This window comes from Ammodytes marinus, assembly GCF_949987685.1.
Source record: "Ammodytes marinus genome assembly, chromosome: 8".
Taxonomy (NCBI): Eukaryota; Metazoa; Chordata; class Actinopteri; order Uranoscopiformes; family Ammodytidae; genus Ammodytes; species Ammodytes marinus.
In genome coordinates, this window is record NC_137212.1 from 10,098,787 (window position 1) to 10,120,317 (window position 21,531).

At 43.7% G+C, this 21,531-nt stretch overlaps 1 protein-coding gene across 1 annotated transcript in view; it reads left to right on the forward strand.

Annotated features, from left to right (window-relative positions):
* gmds (GDP-mannose 4,6-dehydratase) overlaps positions 1 to 21,531 on the forward strand; it is a 148,801-nt gene that overhangs the window by 61,951 nt on the left and 65,319 nt on the right. The window lies entirely within an intron of this gene.

Sequence of the window (21,531 nt, forward strand, 5' to 3'; positions counted from 1 at the left end):
TGCCCCATTGCAGTCCAAATCCTAGATCATCAAACACGGGGCTGAGTAGTTACCGTGGCACCGCACCAGAGAGAGAGAGAGAGAGAGAGAGAGAGAGAGAGAGAAAACACTGAGGATTTTCACAGTCCAGATAAGTGAGAGTGGAGGGAAGATAAATGGTGAACGATTGTGTAAAAGGCGACTCCCCTCTTGCTGCTCTTAACAATACGAGAATACAGATAACGGACAGATCCATGACCGTAGAGATTCTTGGGTTACTTCTTCTGTGAAAGGGGGCCGTGTAAGGGGTTACGCTGAGTTTACAGGGTGTGTTTCTGCATGCTAACCCTGTGTATGGGGCCCTTAACATTTCTGAAGGAGCATTTGCACTTCCTACAAACAGAAATCTGACCCGGGAGGTGTCCTCATTTTTTTTGGTGTGAGATTCAGGGATTTTCAAGGAACCTCTCTCTCTCTCTCTCTCTCTCTCTCTCTCTCTCTCTCTTCTGTCTCACATCTGTTTCTTTCTTTCTTACCGGTCTGTTTTATTCCCAGTGGGTATTTGGCTAGCACATCTCTGGGTGATTTGGCTAAAAGAGTTGGATCAAAGCTGTAATTGGCTGCATTACAGATGCTAAAGGGTAATGATGGAATAGTTACTGGAGAATGGAAGCCCTTCTGTAATAAACAATGGGGGAGTGTTCCACGAATACAATCAATATTGCGTTGTTCCCCTACTGATATTGAGGCTGATTTTCAACCCCAGGACCTGTTGGGCTTTGATTGTTGCAGCCATCCCATATTGTGCTGTTACCCTGTGACTGTTTAACAAGACAATGCGATTATGATTTGTTTGTGTTTTTTTCTGGAATGGACCACAGATTAAGACTCATTTCAAATGTACCGTCGTTATGATGATAAGATTAATTTAATGGATCACACCCTTTAATCCGTAGCAGTCCTATCAGAGTAATCTGTTGTCCATCTCTATCATGTCTTAAAAGGAATGAATACATCTGATACCCGCAAGGACTACAATATTTCCACGTGATAACTAGCTCTTTCTTGAACCTAATTTGACCTTCTCAAGTTCATGTTCAATAAACTTTTGATCTCATCTTTTGAGCCAACATGGATTTCTTGGGAGTGCTCTGAAGATTAGAACATCTACAAAGCTATGACAACAGGGGAATTTTTTTTTCTAGTGATGGAGATTGTTTGATACAACTGAAAGCTCTGGAACAGCTATAAAATGGACCTTTCTGGTGGGATTGTTTTGGCTAATTCTTAGATGCTGTGTTTCTAGTATTCCATCCTTCAGAAATGACTTGACTAGCACTCATTATCCCCGTTTTGTAGGAGAAGGCGAGGATGATGATTACATTTGACACGAATAGTGACTTAATTTCCCGGTTTCAAGGCTGTCACACCCAATAAAACATTGGAAGTGTAGAACCCACAAAAACACTGTACCGATGTTATTTTCCTCCTCCGGTTTAAGAACGACTTTTGGAAGTTGTGTAGCACGTTTATGTCGGATTTAATAAGGTTTTATTGCCGTATTGATTGTGAGTGCCAATAATGTTTTATCTATTGGAAACAAAGATTGATCATAAATCTATCGTAGGCATGCCAACTACGTATTCTGCCGAAAAGCCGAAAGAGTCTTTAACTTTTTAGTACTAAGCAGAAGTGGTCCGTCCAGCTGGATGGCTGTGATGGCTCTGGTTATGAGGGTTGTCTTTCTACAGCTCTTTTTTTAATGCAGAGAAAAGTTGAAGGTCCTTCATGTTGCAAATATATTTTCTTGACGTATAAGAACCTTTGCTTTGCAGCACATCCTGGTACTTTTTTTAATAGCCTCCATAGAAGGAATATGTTTTTATTATCCTGAAAACAAGAGAAATGGTCTTCCGACTGAGCTTTAATGGCACTCCAGAACTTTCAGTATTTTTCCCGTGTGTGTGTGTGTGTGTTGCTGCAGCAGCTGGCTGTCTCTCTCTCTCTCAGACTGACAGGCCTAAGCTCTCCCCTGCTGGGTTGAGGATGAAAGCAGATTCTCTCCGATCTGTTTTTCTCTCCTTTCTCCTCGCCGCCTTGTGTAACCAGAATCCTCAGCTTTCATATGAAGCCTGCAGGATGGTTTGCACCCCGGAGTCCTGCAGAAAGCAAAGACATACCAAAACACAGGCAGGCTGACAACTAAGTAGATACACTGACATATCTGAAATATAGTATAGTTTCTCCTTTAAGGAAAGTGGCAGTAACTATTTAACCAAACCGATTTTTTAGAAATGTTTCTTACTGTTTCTGGTCATTTTGTACCGATACCAAATCCGTTCTTTCCCGAATATTGTTTCTTCAGCGTCACATACTGTATTGACAAAGATCCACTCAACAATAACTTAATTGAAATACACACTGTTTTAAATTTAGGAAAACCTTTTGATGTTGGCATTTTTATAGTATCCAATCAAAGAACGGGTAAAACGATGCTGACGGACTGAGAAAACACTCAATGACAGTTTTCTGTTTTTCAGTCATAGTTGGTGGTCATAAAGTGTATTCATACACAGCCCTAAAAGTCCACGTTACAATATTGCGTAAATGAAGGCTGTCTGTGATCATATTTCTCAGAATGAATAATGTATTGTTTGTGGAGCTTATTTCAGTTGTCTTGACTTTGAAAAAGTTTTCCTATGAGGCCACACACAAACACACACACACACACACACACACACACACACACACACACACACACACAATGACTGAGTGAGTGAGTGAGTTATACCTCCCACCTGGATGTAGGGAGAAGGAGGGGAAATGGATGGGCTGATGGCTCCATGGAGGGGGATAGGTGGTCAGAAAGCTCAGTACCCTGCTGGGGCTCTTACAGCTCAAGGCGAGGGGGAGGGTGTCAGCTGGGGTTGATGTGAGAAGAGAATATATGGCAGAAGTGAGTCCATTGACTTCCCAAAGTATGTAGTGTTGTTGACAACAACTTTCTTAATTGGTTTAAGACTAATTTTCACCCATCTTTTCTCTGCCATGAATATCTTTTTCTTGTGTAAATCTGGTGCCACCAACAATGCAACTTGAATGGTGCGAGGCAAATCAGTGCGACATTGGTGGTGTGTTTAGAAGTGACTAATGTAGCCCAGAGTCGCTGTATCTAGCTACAGAGTTATTTTCTAACTCCTCTCTCTCTCCCAAATATTTTTCATTTTCAAAATAGTATAGTCTTCAGCCCCAAACCAACGCTGGCTCAAGTGACTTCACACAGCTCCCTCTGGAGCCACAAAAGGCTTTATAGGACTTTTTCACATAATGCAGTATAGTACTCCGAAACATCTGTATACAGACTTTGATGTTTAATCAATGGATTAGTTTGGATTACCTAATAATAATATAATGATGCCTGATCAATTCTCAGTGCAACAGACACATTTCAGTTGGTACCAAATGAAACAAAAACAGTCATAACCCTGCTTGAGTGATGGCAAAAAAGATTTACTAGAATTGAATTGCACTGACAACACACAGAGAGTGAGAGACAGAGAGAGAGAGAGATAGAGTGGCGGGACAAAGGGAGTCCACAGCTGGCCTGAGAAGCTGAGACACTCCTTGATTGGGAAGCACAAGTGTGAGAGGCACCCTAATGCAATAATCCCTTTCAGGCCTGTGTGTGTTGGTGTGTGTACTCGTGTGTATTTTTAAGTCTTGCTATAGAGGAAAAAAGGCTGAGTCTCGATGTAGTGACATTTTTAGGGAGTATCAGTGCGAGCCAGGGAGTGAAGTGAAGTCTGCAGTGGTCTAGCTAGCAGACAGCACTGATGGAGTAGAGGGATGTTTATGGGGGTTGGAGGGGGTCATCTTGCTTTAATTGTCTGAGGAGTCTGGCCGACTCTTTTGGGCCTGGAATGTGTGTGACCTCCTCTCTCGTTCCTTCACACTCCCTCGCTCTCTCGCTCCCTCTCTGTGTCTCTCGCTCTGTCAAGGCGGACCCGGGCGGCTCGTGGGAAGATTCCGCGTCCAGACTGCGGAGTGTTCGAAACGGAGCCAAATATCACAAGAGCTCAGTCACAGTCTCCGCTCGTTTCACTCTCTCTCCCCTCGATTACATTTTTGTCTGACTGCCTGACCCCTTTGATACTCTGTGTGTGTGGCGCTGTGTTGGTGCTCACGTGCACATGTATTCACACACTGCAAAAGTGCGTGCGTGTGCGTGCGTACATGGGAGCATGTTTGACAGGGATGTGACAATGGTGGACCAATGGAAGTGTTATTTTGTATCGATCAGAATTGTCTTGTGCAACTATATTAGTGTTTAGTTTGTTCTGTTTTTGACTTGATTGCCAATGTAGCACTTAGTTATGCTGCTCTTTAGAAAGTGTTATCTTAAAAAAGATCATTTGTATCCTGATGTGTCCTGATTTCTGTGGAAGAATTCATGCTCACTTATGTGTGAGTAAATACAGTCTTAATAAAGGGAGTCCATTTGTAAGTTTAACAACTGCCATCATAAAGCGGATTCAGCTCCTTGTCCAGCTCTTTGTTGCTCCCTTCTGAGAGCTCTTACTCGTGCAGCAGAACTCAGTTAACAAGCTGAATCTTTTATATTTCTTTTATTTTACGAGCTGAACACAACTCCAGGTAGAGGGAGCGAGTGATTCCGATCCAGGCAACATTTTCCCGCCCAGGGCCTGCTGAGAGCCGAGAGCTGCCTGTAGTCTATTGAGCGTGGCAGACGCAGCATCCCAACCCCGTCCACTTCAAACAGGCCTGATGGTTTTAATGCAATGGAAACATTTGTTGGGTCACAGCACTGAAAGCCTGTCTTCCCTTATCCTACAACGCCAAATGGTTTCCTCATGTCGTCTGCTTTTTATTAGACTTACAGTAGACCCACATTCACACAGGCTTATGATATTAAACCCGGGCGTACGTCCCTGTATGGCACACAAGCTTACACAGACCTACACACACACACACACACACACACACACACACACACACGCCGATATTTTACACCTGCAAACATGCTGGCATGCAAAAATCACATATGTTTGCAATACGCCATGGAGGGACAAGGTCACGGTAATAAAAGAAACATTGTGCTCGTGTTAATATCGTTGTGTAGTTATTGAGACGTACTGTACATGCACGCTGTATATTAAACCACCATAATAGACTTTATATGATAGAACTGGCGTGGGTGCACTGGGGCAAATGCACAGCAAGATTGGAGACCTCTGCGTAATTGGTGAGGAAACGCTGTGCCGAGGTGTTGGTCTGATGGATGAGGAGAGAAGCGACGTGACGTTCAGAGCCTCTCTCTCTCCACCACAATGAGGCTTTCACTCCACTCATGTTGAACTCTATCCTTGTTAAAACAGCCCTGATGGAGAGCTGTGTATTTGCTTTTAGAAGGTGGGACTTTCTAAGGGAGTGCCAGGGATCTCTTTTTTAATTAAGTGGCCTCAGCAATATGAGAGTGCGTGTGTGTGCGTGTGTGCGTGTGTGTGTGTGTGTGTGTGTGTGTGTGTGTGTGTGTGTGTGTGTGTGTGTGTGTGTGTGTGTGTGTGTGTGTGTGTGTGTGTGTGTGTGTGTGTGTGTGTGTGTGTGTGTGTGTGTGTGTGTGTGTGTGTGTGTGTGTGTGTGTGTGTGTGTGTGTGTGTGTGTGTGTGTGTGTGTGTAACCTGAGGGGAGGCCCTGTCTGTGACCTGCAGTGATAGCGGCGGTTTGTTTTCATTCTAAACTTGCCCCAGCGTTACTGGTTTTGCACCCTATTTGACCTCAGCCTGACCTAGCCGTCACCTCTCACTGACACCACGCTCAATGCCAGGGCCAGGCTTTTTTAAAATCCCCCCACCCTCCCCCCCCCCGCAGTGACACCTTACCGTTTGCCTTTTTGCCCTTCCCTCCATTCCATTTTGCTTCCCCACTCTCTTCACTTTCTTTCTCTCTTTGGCCCACCTCACAATCCCCATGTCCGCTTCCCATCACACATGTTGTGCACTTACCTGTTGTGCACTTCTACTGTAAATGTGTGCGTACAAGCAAGCATACGCACTCCCTCCCTCCCTCCCTCACTCACTCAATCAAAGTGAATGATTGTACATTTGTCATGACAGTTGCTATAAAAAGAGCCGCCCGCTAAACACTGCAGTCCTCTCATTATATCATCACACCGACCCACAGTAGGCAGCCAGCTCTCTGACTTCTCTGTCCCTTTTTTTCCCTTCTTCTTTCTCTGTATTCAACTTTCTCCTCTCTCTTGATGTTTTTATTTATCTTTCTGTTTAGAGGAAATGAAGGGACTGAAGAAAAGCTGGAGACAGAAGGAGAGGAAAAAAAAGATGTGGGTGGCGCTGTGGGAGTGAGAGGTGGGGACACGGGGAAGGGGAATCCCTGCGTCTCCCATTGTGGCTCCAGGGGGCAGGGCCCAGCTCAAGTGTTTGTTTACGTCTGTGGGCCAGAGGGGAGATTCGGTGGCCATGTTCAGCAGCTACATGAAAGGCCACCGAGCGCTCTAATGAGAGGTAATTACCACACACGCGTGTGTGTTTACGAGATTGCGAGGGGAGCGAGGGAGGAAAGAGAATGAATCGGCACGTTCTCTTCACCCTCCCCGTGTTTACTGCCCGTCTTCACACATCTTCAGTTTTTCACGGCGCAGCGGCTTGCCTCGTTGCTCTTCAAACCAGCGCAACCTCAAAGTATAGAGCTGGCAGATTGGCGACTGTCACGGCTTGTTTTATTCTTTGAGATGTCCAGCTGTAGACTTGTGTGACATGCCCGTAACGTGGCTGGTAGGATTAGAAAACATACCAGATCCAAATTCACAAACTCAAAACAGAATAGATGCTACTCTAAGAAGGTGGGGGATTATCTTCCAGGTGGCTGGAGAATAAGAGGCTCAGGTCGTTGCTACACAGACAATATTTGTCAGTAGGACAGATCCTATTTCTGATGATAATACGAATGTGAAATCACAAAGGTTGTGCTTGCATCTTAGCTGAGCTGATTTCTTTGAGCTGTGATGTCCTCATGTCATGGGGGCGTGCGTGGGCAAACCATGATGAGCTCTTAAATGGCCTGGAACTGGAAATGTGACTGTTTTGTATTTACAGCCCATTTAGAGCTTTCCACTGGCATTCTCACACTCTGACCAGGGAAAACACCATCCTACGTGTACTGTACGCCTCAGCTGCTGAGAGCTCTCTCTGTGTGCTCCAGATAGTGTGTGTGTGTGTGTGTGTCTGTGTGTGTGTGAGTGTGCACAAGCTCTCGCCGCCCCCAAAATAGCATGCGCCCGTAATTACTGCTGCAAACACAGGTGTGGAAAGCCAGGCCTCCCTCCGCCCAAGTCCCAGACCCAGCGTCCAGCACACAGCACCCTGTGTGTTCCTGTTTGGGAGCACAGGAAGTCCAGCGTGTGTGTGTGTGTACGAGTGTGACTGCATGTGTGAGTATGTTTGTGCATCTGAGAGTGTGTGTGTCTGTGTGTGTGAGAGAGAGAGGGAGGGAAAGATAGAGTTTGTGTTTGTATATGAGTGAGTCCAGACCACACCCTTTGAAGTCAGCAGTGCAGTGTGTTGGGGTTTGGGCACGGACACACAGCCCCTCTACTGGCTGGCTGGAAACCCTACACCCCACATCAATCAGACCTGCCACTCATACATTATTCATATCCCAGACACAAACGCACGCTCACACTTAAGCACACACGTTCTCATCCTTACAGTGTTTCTATTTTGCTTTCCCATATCTCCAGTTGGCAACATAAGTGAAATGGGGTGGCCGGTGCTACTGTCAGGGGGTCAGCCGTAGAAACAAAGAGGGGGATGTGGAGTATTGAAGGTTTTTCGTTTTTCGTTTTGCAGGCCCTGCAAGGAGCTAGAGCGATTCTGAATTGTTGAAAAAGAAAAAAAAAATCCTCACATTGCTTATCAGTTGGCCTCACTTAACATTTTTCGTTGTAAAACGATTTGACCTTAACCCAATAAAAAAAGAAATGCATGTGTTCTGTGTTATGGCTTAAATAAAGCACACTTCTTCTCATTCAAATATTTGAAAGCAAGTCGGTTCGCTGCCATGTCTTTTTAGTCTCTGGAAAATGGATTGGCTCTGAACAGAAAAGCTATCTATCATCATGCAACTCTGTCAGTTTCTCTCTCTCCTCTATCCCTCTCTCTCTCTCTCTCTGCCTCAGCTGGTATTGTCTCGCATTCCCTCTCTCTCCAAGAAAACCCAAAATGAGCAGTTTCCATTCTACCGTTTTCCTTCTGACGTCCTCGTCGTGTGTCCCGGACATTCTCAGACCGCAGAGCAGATTCTCCTCCCCTTCACTCTTGCTCTCAGACGTCAGTCCAATGCTCAGGCAGAGTGAAATCAGAGCCTCAGAGTACAAGTTGTTATTGACCTCCCGCTGTGCCGCAAACAACAAGACAGATGTAGACGGAGACAGAAAGCGACAGAGAGGCTCACAGCTCTTCCAGGCCAGACCAGCTGACGGGAGCTGTGAGAAAGAAAGCCCCGTTTGACATGAGAATAAGCCTTTTGTAAACACTTGGAGCATTCAGTGTCACGCTACTGACACCCCAAAGTGATATATTGCCACATCTTCAGAGACACACATTTTGAATTAAAGGTGAAGTCAACGATTCTGGTGAATGCTTGTTGAATGTTTTTTTTTTTTTCATAATCAGTGAATATCTCCTCACCATCTGCTACCTGTCTGTTTTGTGTGCAGAAAAACACTGTGCTAATACACAGCCTAGGCTCTGTAAACAAGCATGTTGCTAGCTATGTCCGGCCCCCTTTGTTTACATCCCCTTTTACGGAGCCTTGGCTGTGTATTATAACCTGTTCTCTTTTTCAGCCCATACACATTATGGACAGGTAAAAGACTGTGAGGAGATATTCACTGATTTTCGACAAAGTGATTTTGCCAACAAGCAATCTGCAAAAAATCGCTGACTCCACCTTTAAGAGCACAGGATTTTTAAGAGGATTTTAATATTTCGGAGCACAAACTGTAGATCCATGACATCTGTTTGGCTTTACTGGACAAAGCTGTGTGCTCATTAAATTTCCAGAGCTGTTTTATATTCATATGAGATCACTGTTGAATTATTGATTAGGGGAAAAGTGCGAGGTGGGTGCATTATGTATTTGTCACTGAGGAAGGGTGTATCCTGCTTTAAAAAAAAATAAAAAATAACGGCAGCAGATTTCTGGTCTGCTGCTCCGTCTGCATCTTCTCCCTCTCCACGTCTTTCTCGCTTTAAATCTCATTGTGCTGAAGCCAAATGGAAAGTGACCCTTGGCAGCCAGCGTCACATTAAACACAGTGGGTCACTGTCGGGAGAAACATGCTGGAAGCTTTTTTCGCCCAAAACGCACTGGCGAATTTAGTCGGACTGCGTTTGTACTATTTCACCAAGCAGTTGTGTACAGCTCTGGCAAAGTCACGCTGTGGTACGCCCAGAGACTCGGGAGAGCAGGGGGAAAGCTGGAGAGTTTTTCACAAGGACAAAAATATCACTTCTGACAAACTAGCCCAGGCGCAATTTAAAAAGAAAATAAAAAAAATCCTGGAAACAGACACAAAGCCCATTGTTGGTGGAGGTTAACTGGTCGTCGTGACGGCAATAGGTCGGGTTTAAAAACTGTTGCGTTATAGCCTGGGGGGCATCTTTTTTTGAGGTGAGGAATATTGTGTGTGTGTGTGTGTGTGTGTGTGTGTGTGTGTGTGTGTGTGTGTGTGTGTGTGTGTGTGTGTGTGTGTGTGTGTGTGTGTGTGTGTGTGTGTGTGTGTGTGTGTGTGTGTGTGTGTGTGTGTGTGTGTGTGTGTGTGTGTGTGTGTGTGTGTGTGTGTGTGTGTGTGTGTGTGTGTGTGTGTGTGTGTGGCCGCTCGGGCAGGATATGAGGAAACATCTGAGGAGCTCACTGGATATTTGTCCGCATTAACTTGGATCGTTTAGTTTAAACAGAAACTGAGCCGGGTTCAGGTCTAGTTCGCGCGGTGTGTGTGCTCGGCATGTGTTTACCTTGTTTACTGACATATTAAAGAACATTGTATTTTGCATCTCAGACAATTCATTAAAGTAAAATGATCAATAATAAGCATATAGTGTATGTAATCATGTGTAAGCAGTTTGTTGTGGATACCTCCAGTAGTCTGAATCCTCTCTCTCCTCTGGGCAGGGAATGGCTGAGGCTTACTGTAGCTAACACACACACACACACACACACACACACACACACTCACACTCACAGGAAGCCTACAAGGCATCAATACCCCTTTCAAAGATCCACAGATGGTCCTGTGTTAGATTGTTAGTGTGTTCAGATGGGTCAGATATGAGAAACCACGGCTCCCAGGTTGTTGTATATTTACTCATGGAGGAGAGACTCCCAAGACTCATCCCTTGTTCTTATTACTGGGCATTACTTCGAGTTATAAAGAGATTATGGCCGATTGAGCGCAGATTAAGTCTAAAAACCTGACCTATTGTGTTTCATAGAGCAATGCTGTGAGAAGCTGAGAAGTTATTAACATGTTATCCGTGTCCCATTCTTGTCTATTTTCACAACCGCTGCTTACCAGATCCTTTTTCCGAGCATGAAGGGGATTTTGGTGGTTTTTGTAGCTTGGCCCAGACTTCTCAGAATATTTTTTTTTTAATCACTTCTTAGGTAGTACAATTCCCTTAGCTTTTTTTTGGCAAAAAAAAAACACATCATTATTGGTGGGAAGATGTTTGATCAAAAATAATATATTTTCTCGACAAAATGTCATAAACGGTCAGTGTGCTGTCTATGTTGATATATGGCCAGAAATGTAGTTTCCTGATTCACACAGACCAATCCAGGTTAGAGATGTAATAATACAACTATCAAACACCATTACTGTAATGGCATGTCATCAATCAATCAATCAATCAATCAATCAATCAATCAATCAGAAGGGATGAACGTATCCTTATGAAATCTTCCTCCTCTGTCTCAAACCACACTTAAGGGCACAGTTAAAGTTTCAGTTGTTACAAGAAATCATGATATTTGTTTGTTTGTTTGTTTGTTTGTTTATTTTTTATTTATTTTTCTAAATGTACCAAATACTAAAATGTGGGGCCTTTCTCCCCCACACCCCCTTCAGCCTCAGAAAAAAAGTAGAAGAGTAATGTTATTTTTCTTGTAAACCCAAAAGGTTTACCATTTTTACCAATACTACAATTCCACATTCACATAGGCGAGACATATCCCTTTAGAGTGGGCACTTTCCGACCATTATCAATCTTAACATCTGCTCTTTCACAGTTGTGGGAAACTGTGTTCAGTTCAACGCTCCCCCTGCAGTAGCTGGGGCTTTGGGACAGTGCAGAAATAACAGCCAACAGCCATTTCAAAAACAATATAGGTTACACTGAATATTAAAAACAAAAAAAATTATGGCATATTTATCTAAACATTTTACCAAAAAATGATATTCCCATGTTTCAGAATAAGGTTAATAAGCTTATTTTCTCCTTTGCATTTAGTAGTCAGCATATAATTTAATTTTTTTAAGTCAGTGTTTTTTCATGGGAATGCACTGATGGCAGTGGCTGATTGTTTGCATGTTTACAATTCTCGGCGCGGCAGAGTGATGGGAAGCCCCTGTTCACCTGTTGTATCCCAGCTATTAGCTTGCCACGGACTGAAATAAATGTTGCGAATTAGCCCCGTGATGCGACCTCGCCGCATTCGCTGCTGACCCCATCCATCTTCATTACGCTTCAATTATTGGCTAACGTTGTAATTGCTGTGCCTCCTCGGTATGCATGAGAAAAAACCCTGGCATGTTGACCACGTCCCGAGCTCCGGCCATAATTCACCGGAGTGGCCTCCTCGAACCCGACCACTGCCAGTCAGTCCATCCTAAAACCCAGGCCAGGGCCAGAGTGGAAAAGGTTAAAGGGGCCTTCGGTTGAGGGAGGGGAATACAAGAGGTCATGGCTCCGGTGAGAAGCACCGCTGGAGTCCACTCCCAGAATGCCCTGCTAAAAGTCTGTCTCTGCCCGGGCCGCGCTGTGAATCATGGGAAAAAAAACATGATAGACGTTTAATCATGTCCAATGAGGTGGAAACCAGCCTGCCTTGAGTCTGCACTGACAAGCGATTATTGATGTGTTGTGCGGAGAGCAGGAGAGTAGAAGACATTTTGTGGTGAGACACATTTTGTGCGATTCTCTCTGCATGCAAGCTGTTTGACCACTGACGGCATGTTGGGAAAAATGTACTACTGTCAGCTCCTTAGTTACAACACACAGAAACACACAAACAAAATAGTGTCTAATAGAGTTAGAGATGATTATTTTTGTCTGACATTGAATATCTCATCTTACCATGTGGCCTTCAGTTACATCATCGTGATCCCGCAGTCTGTTATCATTCCTCTGCCCAGCTCCTTTTACAGTAGAGAGACTAGGAGCAAAGCAACAGGCCATTAACAATCTTTTCTCATGGAAGGCGTTTTAGATAATGTAATGAGATGTTAATTCCTTTGTGCAGTGCTGTTGAATTGAAATATTGTGTTTTTTTAATTTAATTTGATAATGAACTGACATTTGTAATCTATAGGGTCACAGTACGTCAGTTGGGTGGAGATATGAAGACTTGTAGGCCCTGCTATGAGGCTATTCCCATAATGCAACTTAATAACATATTATATTAGATCATCCCTGTCTCCTAAATGCCCACTGTTGTCCATTTCACAAATGCAAAGCGGAGGTGAAATACAAACAAACACAAGATTTGACTACTTTTTCAAACTTTGGAAAGCTGTCTCCTGAGCCAGAGTCAACATTACACATTGTTTTTATTGTCAAGTTGTACTCCTCATGACTAGACTTCATGTTTAAGATTGGTGGAGTACTTGTGGGAAAATGTGTATATCTTGGGTGAAATAACCCTTGTTAACTCCAGAACAGTTCTATTCTAAGAAGAAACATACGTACACATATTTGATAATTGAGGTGCATTTGTGACTAATTGCTCATGTCCAATATCACATCACACTCCCTGGCTTCATGGACACAATAAATAAAATGTAACTTATATGTTACTTTTTCCTTTTTCATCTCTCCTGTCTGCTGTCATCTCTAGTACAATAGGCTTTTATCGCTGCATATGCTGGCTTTCTAAGTGAAGACAGGTGTACGTGTACATTTGTGTGTGTGTGTGTGTGGAAGAAAGAGACAGAGAGAACCACTGTTTCTGAAATCGTGCACAATAGAAATGCTCTTCACTGAGCGTGTGTGTGTGTGTGTGTTGCGTGGTAGTGCAGTGTTGAGTGGCATGTCGAAGCCTCTAGCAGAATCCAGAGTGCTGAAAGCCAAGCAGTGAGTTGTGACGGGTTTGCAGCTCATCTTTAACCGAGGGCCTTGTGTTTGTCTGCCTGAGTATTAGCACCCTTCTGTCTGCTCTGCTACACTCCACTTTGCCACAGACAGAACTGATGACAAGCCGCCTGCAGCAAAGCATGTCGACACACATTCAACAATTACCTGAGAGCACACAAACGTCTCTGGCTGTCTTTGCTTCACAGCTCCAGGTACCACCCACTGGTCTGGACACTGTGTACGTTTGACTTTCTCTTGTTTATTGTATTTTTATTTTTTATTTCAAGCCACTTGAAAATGAAAACCGACAAACCAGGAATGAACAAATGCATTCAGTACATGAAGTGCCCTCATAAGTAATGACCTCTGCAATCCAATAGAACGAGCAATTTCTATTTTCCATTTTTCATTATGTAAGTCATTCCATACAATCTAACACACCTGTAAGCCATATTGGAGAAACACAACATGTTGTGCTCCACCATATGTAAATTCAGCCACCAGACTGGTTTTAATTTAATTTTTTCTACTGTGTTTTAAAACCATATCACATCATATCATCGCATAACTATGATGAAAAAAACCCAGCATATCCGTTTACTTATGTCATGTCTGTAAAACGCTTGATGCTGATGCTCGTCTGTCAGGTTTGGGATGCACACACCTGTCCTGTCTTTTGATAAGACTTTCCAAAAAAATCCAACTGGATACCTCCTGAGGTTGACTTAGTAAAAGTAGTACATCAAAATATAAAGGTAGAAAAAATTGTTAAAAAAAGTTGCATGTCTCTAAGTTCAATTGAAGTCTTATTTTTACCAAAAGAGGCCAACATGGCTACCCATAATAATATTTCAGAAGAGCCAATAGTCCAAAAGTACATTTTGTTTATCAGAATTTAGTTCCTGTTGTCATTCCCCCTTTGTATGGAGTCCCAACCCCTAAGGGCAAAGCACTAGTCGTGCATTCCTGACCTTCTCCAAACTATTTAACTTTGTCAACTGTTGGATTAGATGTGGGATGGTAATTAGACGGTAAATTATAGTATAACAAAGTCAAGTGGCTATTGTCTGACTGACTGTATGGACATATTTTTTTTCAGTGAAGATGGCGTGCATAGAAGGGCCTTTGTAGTTGAAGGCCTCGCGCGTGACACACGTATGAAGTGTGTCCGGTGTGTTTGTTCCTCCCCTGTGACTCCATTTTCCGATTTCTGAGTGTGAGCGCCTGGGAATGTGTGTTAGCATGTGCCAGTGTGTAACACAAACCACCATCTGTCGTCTCTCTGTCACTCTTTCTGTCAGAGGGTAGAGGTTACTGCAGATCCTCTTCTCTCTGTCTCTTGACTTCTGCGGAGTCTTCTGTCTATCCTCCGGTCTGAGGTGAAGACGTGCGCGTTAGTATCAGACGCCGACATGGCCCACGTCTGCCATTTGTTGTCGCATGTGCTGGCTTCGACCCCACCGTGAAATTCCGGCTCCTGCAGAATCGTTAGGGTTATAGTGACAGGTCAGAGGTCAAACTCACATTTTTAAAAGGACAGTAGTTTGTTTGGTTGACTCTCTCCTCACATGTCAGAGTGAAGGTGGGTGCGGCTGAGTGAGAGTAGTCACCATCTTGCGTTGTTATTTGACTGGTGTACATTAGGCAGTTGTCATAATAATATTGCTGCAATATGCAGGAAAATTTTCCAAGTGTCTCAGTGTGTATTATAATAACATATAGCATAGGATCAGTGGGCTCATAAATCAGCATGATACAAGATATGGGGATGATACATTTGGTTGGAGGAACACTCTCCAAACTCCCCAGTCACCCACAGTGTCTTCATAAAGCACCACTGGTAGCTTAGAAAGTCTCATGTTTTTTTAATCTGGTTTCTTTGACAAACGACAGGGCATCTTTATACATTTGGCGTCTTTGCTTTAATTTGCTTTTTCAAGGACACATTAACTGATATTTTACTACACATTTTGAGCTGCAGCCGGTGCCAAAACGATTTAGATTAGCGCATTTCTAATAAAAGTCTAAAACGCATGGTTTTATAACTTTTATTTAACCAATATCATTCCGTTTGTTGCTGTTCAACAGTTGTTGAAACTGGCAGATGGTATCCACAACATGGTGCAAGAGTTCTGGTCAGAATTAACAAGGTATTATAGCTGAGGGATGAATGACTCCTATACTCCCTCTAACAGAAATAAACTGCCAGCATAAATTCCCATGGTCAGTCTCCCGTATCAGATGGTTTGAAGTGTTCCATTAATTTTGCATCTATAATACCGCTTGGCAACTCCTTGTAAGGGGGCCAAACTGAAGAAAAAGAGTCTGGCAGAGCGTCTTAACAACCTGGCAAAACACTTCCAGGCAGACTAGCGAGAGAGAATGACACCGTTTGTAACGTGATGTTTCACAGCTGGTCAGGGACAGGTGTGTGTGTGTGTGTGTGTGTGTGTGTGTGTGTGTGTGTGTGTGTGTGTGTGTGTGTGTGTGTGTGTGTGTGTGTGTGTGTGTGTGTGTGTGTGTGTGTGTGTGTGTGTGTGTGTGTGTGTGTGTGTGTGTGTGTGTGTGTGTGTGTGTGTGTGTGTGTGTGTGTGTGTGTGTGTGTGTGTGTGTGTGTGTGTGTGTGTGTGTGTGTTGTGACCAGCAGGATCTCTGGCCAAGGGGTCGGGGTCATAAATCAGTCGAGGTAATCTCTATAGCGATGAAGCTGGCTCCAGGGTCGCTAGGCTGGTGTCAACTTTGAAGAGTAATGTTTCTCTGCGCTGGCCATTGACTAACCTGCCTATGTTCCCATACAAGATACACACACACACACACACACTGGACCATGCAGGAACATGGAACCTAATGCCATATGTTATATGAGATGATGGTCGAGAGGGAATTCTTTAAACACAGGTGGGAAAGAAAAGAAAAGAGATAGCGGCCTTCTTGAATTCACTCCTTTTTAACAAGTGTTCAGGATTAATAGGTGGAAGGTCCAGCGGAGATGACGCGTAATGGATTGGTGATGTGTAATAATGTACCTACTCTTTTGAAGTATCATCCTCGGCGCATGCCAGGGGTCTGAAAAAGGAGGGTTAGTTCATGGCGGCGATGGCAGCCGTCTACTCAGCCGTGATTTGTGCTTGTGTCTGGTCAGATCGTGTTCGGAGGGATTCTCACTGCTCTAGTAAATCATCTCTAGCCCTCCTCCTTAAAATGGAACAACATACCATTCTCCTCTTTTTTGTCAATTTGTCTTCGGCTTTCATTCTGACCTCCCTCGTTTTCTGGCCCTTGCTCCGCTTTATATTGTCTCTCTCCCCTCTGTCAGTCTTAACTCTATCTGGATTGTTTTTTCTTTTTCTTTTTCTTTTTTTCACGTCTCGTCTGTCGATGCGCCCTCCTCTCCCACCCCTCTGTCGGTGCCGAGGCCCCACACTCACTGACAGACAGAGAGACGGTGAGAGCAGCTCTGTCACAGAGCCCATTGGCACACAGTGGCCCCAGCTCCGACACCGATGAGGTGATAAATGACTTAATGAGGCTCGTTACATACTCATCCACTGTGGCAGATTGTTGCTTGTTTGTCAAAGAGCTTCCACTGGTCCTTTCAGTGAAACTTCTTGATTGGTGTGACACCAACACTACGCTACATGGATGGGATTTAGAAGTGTCATTTTATGATTTACCAGTAATATTATTTTTTGCATTTCTTCAAGTAATGTGACGATCACTTTTACAAACATGTTTTGCCTTAGAAAATGAACTTGGATCCGTAAAGTCACATTTGAGAATCATGTCCATTAGTTATATTTTTCGTATGATTTAGCTGCTAATGTGAAGCGTCTTTGAGCATTGGGAAAAGCACTATATATATTTAATGTATTATTATTATTAGACAACAGAACATACCTGTAGAGGTGTATAGTACTTTGAGACAGGATCTTAAAACTCTCAGACATCTGGTATGTTATCAGAATTACACCAGTCAAGTTCAGAAACAATATACTTGGAAATTCCCAGGACCCGGACACAAAAATATATACCAGGATTTTGACTTTTATACCCACTACAAAGTCCTGTATCACATTTTTTTTAATTTCGTCTTTCTGCCCTTTCCTCTTAAGACACTATGTATGTGCATCTCTCTTCTCCATAGTGTGATGGATTTAGTGCTGCCATGCTCAATTTGACCCACCGGTCCATACCGACAGCTCAGAGCCCTTCTTTATGGCTCTGCGAAACCCCGGGTTGTGGTGGTGCGCTGGTGAACTGGCTCCTCCTGAAACTCTGGGCCTGGGAGAAGAAAGGGCCTGCTGTGTGTGTGAGCAGGAAGCTCAGAGGAGGTGGAGCAGAGAGGGAAGGGGAGGGGAGAGCGACCTGGGTGTTCCATGAGAGTGGACCTCTCTGCTGTTATGCTTTCTAATTCCCCTCAGCGCAGCACAGCAGGGGGGAAGAGCAAGAAGAAGGAGCAAAAGTGGGGGGTCGGAGGAAGATGAGGGTGAAGGAATCATGTTTTCACACCGAAGGGAAGCAGGCGGGTGGGCCGAGGGAGTGTCTCAGGGTATGTCAGTGTGCGTCAGTGGCTTTGTCCCGGCCCTTAAGACTGAAAGCCACTGAAGGTTGTGATGCGTAAAGTGAAGATAGTGACAAAATGATGCAGGAAACAGACCAGTTTATTACAAGCTGGGTCTTATTGGTCATTTCATATCTCATAAACTATTAATGACATTGTACATAGCAACTTTTTATGATCTTTGGACACGGCGACAATGCTTAAGAACTTGGACAGGTCGAGAAACACAAGTGGACCTAAAATCAGACAGGTTTTGAACAAAGTTTCCCAAAGGAAAGTTTTTATTACCCAAATTGTACGTGGTAAACCTCCATTCCTGTTTTAAGGATGGCTTTGTCCTTCAAATTATTCCTAATGCGTTTCGAAGTTGTTTTGCACAGTCCTTCACCCGGCCACATGCACATAGGCAGCAAGTGACCATTAAATGTGACCATCTAGAGCAATTTGGGGTTCAATGTCTTGCTCAAGTGCAAAGCTTAGGGACACCTGGGACAGTTCAATTATAATCTCTTCTTCTGTTCGCATGTGCATTAACAGCCACAATTTAATTTAAAACAGCAACTGTATCAGAATGAAAATCATATGCATCATTAGAATAAAAAAAAATAAAAGATTGTAAGGACCCACACAGAAACAGACTTGGTCCATATTCTGATCAGTTGTGACACCCAAATAATTTTTACTAACTCGTATAAAATCAATTGTAATCTGCGTCCCTTGATGTAGTATATTGATGCACTCCGATTAACATACATCGTAGACTCACACACAGCCTCCCGCTCATGTCTGGTTCTAATATACTGTCATTTAGCTCTAAGTCTGGAACAGATTCACATGAAGGGCTCGGGTCTTCTTCTGTTCTCCCCACTCCCAACCTCCTCCTGTCCTTCCGGGTGTGGCCCTGCTCCCCCTAGCCTGGCCTTTAGCCCCTGACTCTACCTCCCTGACGGCCACTGCTCACTGAGCTTCAACCTCCATAACCTCCAAACGCCCCATCATCTGGTTCTGCTTGCCCATCGCGCACCCTCCCCAAGGCCACAGGAAATAGCTTGAGAGTATGTGGGCCCGTTTCCCTGGGGGGTTGGAATTAACAGGTGCACCAGTGTTTGTCTCAACTTTTCCCCATTACCACTGGATAATGGTAATAATAAACATGGCGAGGCCAGGTGGGGCGCTGGCATGTGGCTCTGACCTCGATCTTTCAGGTTTTGACGATTTGACTCACTTCAGCCATTGTTTCACGTTTCTCTTAAAACTCCATGCAGTATATCAGTAAAGGAACTAATTGACTAAACTGTACGTACTTCTACTTTCTTAGGGTTTAGGGGGTTAAATATTTTACCTGGAAAATAAAACTGAGAAGGACACAGTCTTGGGTCACTGGATGTATTGCTTAAAGGACCTTGTCCAAATTGAAAAATTGAGAATTTTCAATAAAAAGTCAATTAGTTATAGCCATTTTTAAACCAGATTTTATTTCCCTGGATAGACACAATTTGGCTTACATCCCGCTGCAGATACACAATGATTGGATTCATTATATTAGCTCTTATTATGGATATGAGTATAGGAAAATGCAAATGACCTGTGCCTGATAAATTTTAAAGTTGAGTGTGTATACATGGCATTTTTGTTTTCAGTTTATGTATTAGCATTAGCTTTTTAGACAAATAAACCATAACATTCCCACATTTTATTTTCCTTCGTAAAATTAAAAAACTGCCACGGTGGCATTGTGCTTCCAGGTGATCTTTTTAACAAGGCAGATGTTGCATGAGGTGCCACTGGGTGGCAAACCACAGTGTTGTAAAGTGATAGCTCTGTTTGCATCCAAGAGCTATTGGTGATGTCAGAAGTTTCAGTTTCGCCAAAGCCCCTCTCTCTTCTAATTGGGAGCCATTTTCCCCAGCCGCCATTATAGCAGGTAGATCTGCCATCTTGTTCTCATATTACCCGGGATCCCCCTTAAGTGAGTCATCAGATTGGGTAATAGCAGGAGAGAGGCAGTTTAATGGCGTTCAGGGTCGTCTTGGAGGGTCGAAGGTGCGAGGTCAAATGTTGCCATAATCCCAGGCTCGGGGTGCAGTTCATAAATAAGAGCTCAACAGCTATGAGAGGCGGAGGGGGGTAACTGATTTTGAAGGGAGGAGGCATATTTCATCTGGAGAGGAAGCACAGTTGACAACCATCCAACTAACCACAGTTGGATTAGCACCTCTTGTGTGGGAGATGGTGAGATGCAGTAACGTTGCAGACTTTCAGAGATTAAAGATGATGGGAAGAATAAAATGATTCCCACAAGAGATGCTACGGGCTCTTTTTGTCTTAGACAGGTGGCTTTTCAGTTTCCCGGAAACTAGTCTGCTGATTGTTTGAGGAAGGCAGGAGTATATTTTATTGTTTGCGCTCCATTTTGTTTTACAACGGATAATGTGTTTTTTTTGCAACCAGTAACATGAGACTCAGTCTTGCTGGGAGAATGAACAGATGAGAATGAGTGACTAAGAAAAGAAAATAAACAGTTGGAAAATAATTGGAACAGAAAAAAAGGAAGGAAAGCTGTAAGGACAGATCTTGTGAGTGAAAGATTTCCGAAACTCTGTCTACATTCAGTGCTGCTGCGTTTTTGCAACCAGCCATCTCCCTAAGGGCTAACATGTCAGTGATTGGACTGTTCGTGTCTCATTGGCCTTTTATTACCTTACACCACACAACTAACGATTCAATCTCGGCGCTCGCTTCCAGACAACAAATGACGTTCCGATGAGGTCACATTCTCGTGCTTGTTTTCATTGATAAACATGTTTTGATTGGCAGAACAATCTCGCAGACAGACTGAGACCTGCAGGATATCAGGAGCAAAGCGAGTGAGTGACTGTTTCCTGTATAGACAGGAAGTGAGGGCTTTTTATGAGGGCAGTGCATTGATTTCCTCACATGCCAGGTCTGGGAGCGCAAAGAAAAGAGACGCTTCCTGTTGAGAAGAATGCCACGCCAGCTATCTGACTCGCAGCAATCTCGAAACCATTGGTGTAAAGGTTGTGAAACTAACCTTGGACTGTTGCCCAGCGGGCTGCTTTCTCATCGACCTGCACCCCCAGGTTATAAAGAAAGAGAAAGCATTCGGTAAGAATAGAATGAAAAAGTTTGCTATTTCTGCTTGAACAGCAGACTAGGTGCTTGCCTTACAAGATAATCAACTGTCTGTCTTCTTTAGGTCTTAGACTAGTCAGACCTATAGTCGTGACAGTATGTGTGGTAGTTTTTACTCAATGTTTGTGATTTTGGTGTGTTTTACTAGGCTGGTCATTTATACATAAACAAGTCTGCAGGGATGTTAGGCAGCAAGGGCCTTTAGATCTCAGTCTTACCTAAGTCCTTCTCATGATATTTTCTTTATTTAGATTTCTTGTTGACTTTGTGTGTACATGGACAACTTGGTGCAGGAGTGACTAAGTGTACCATGATATCCACAGTATGTTTGCATCATCTCGTCAAGACTACTTGAAAAGAGGTCAGGTGGGCACTGCGGTGCAAACCTTTGTGTTTGGCCATTCAGAGCTGTTTTAAATGTTTTCCTCTTTAGACTTGATGTACGCT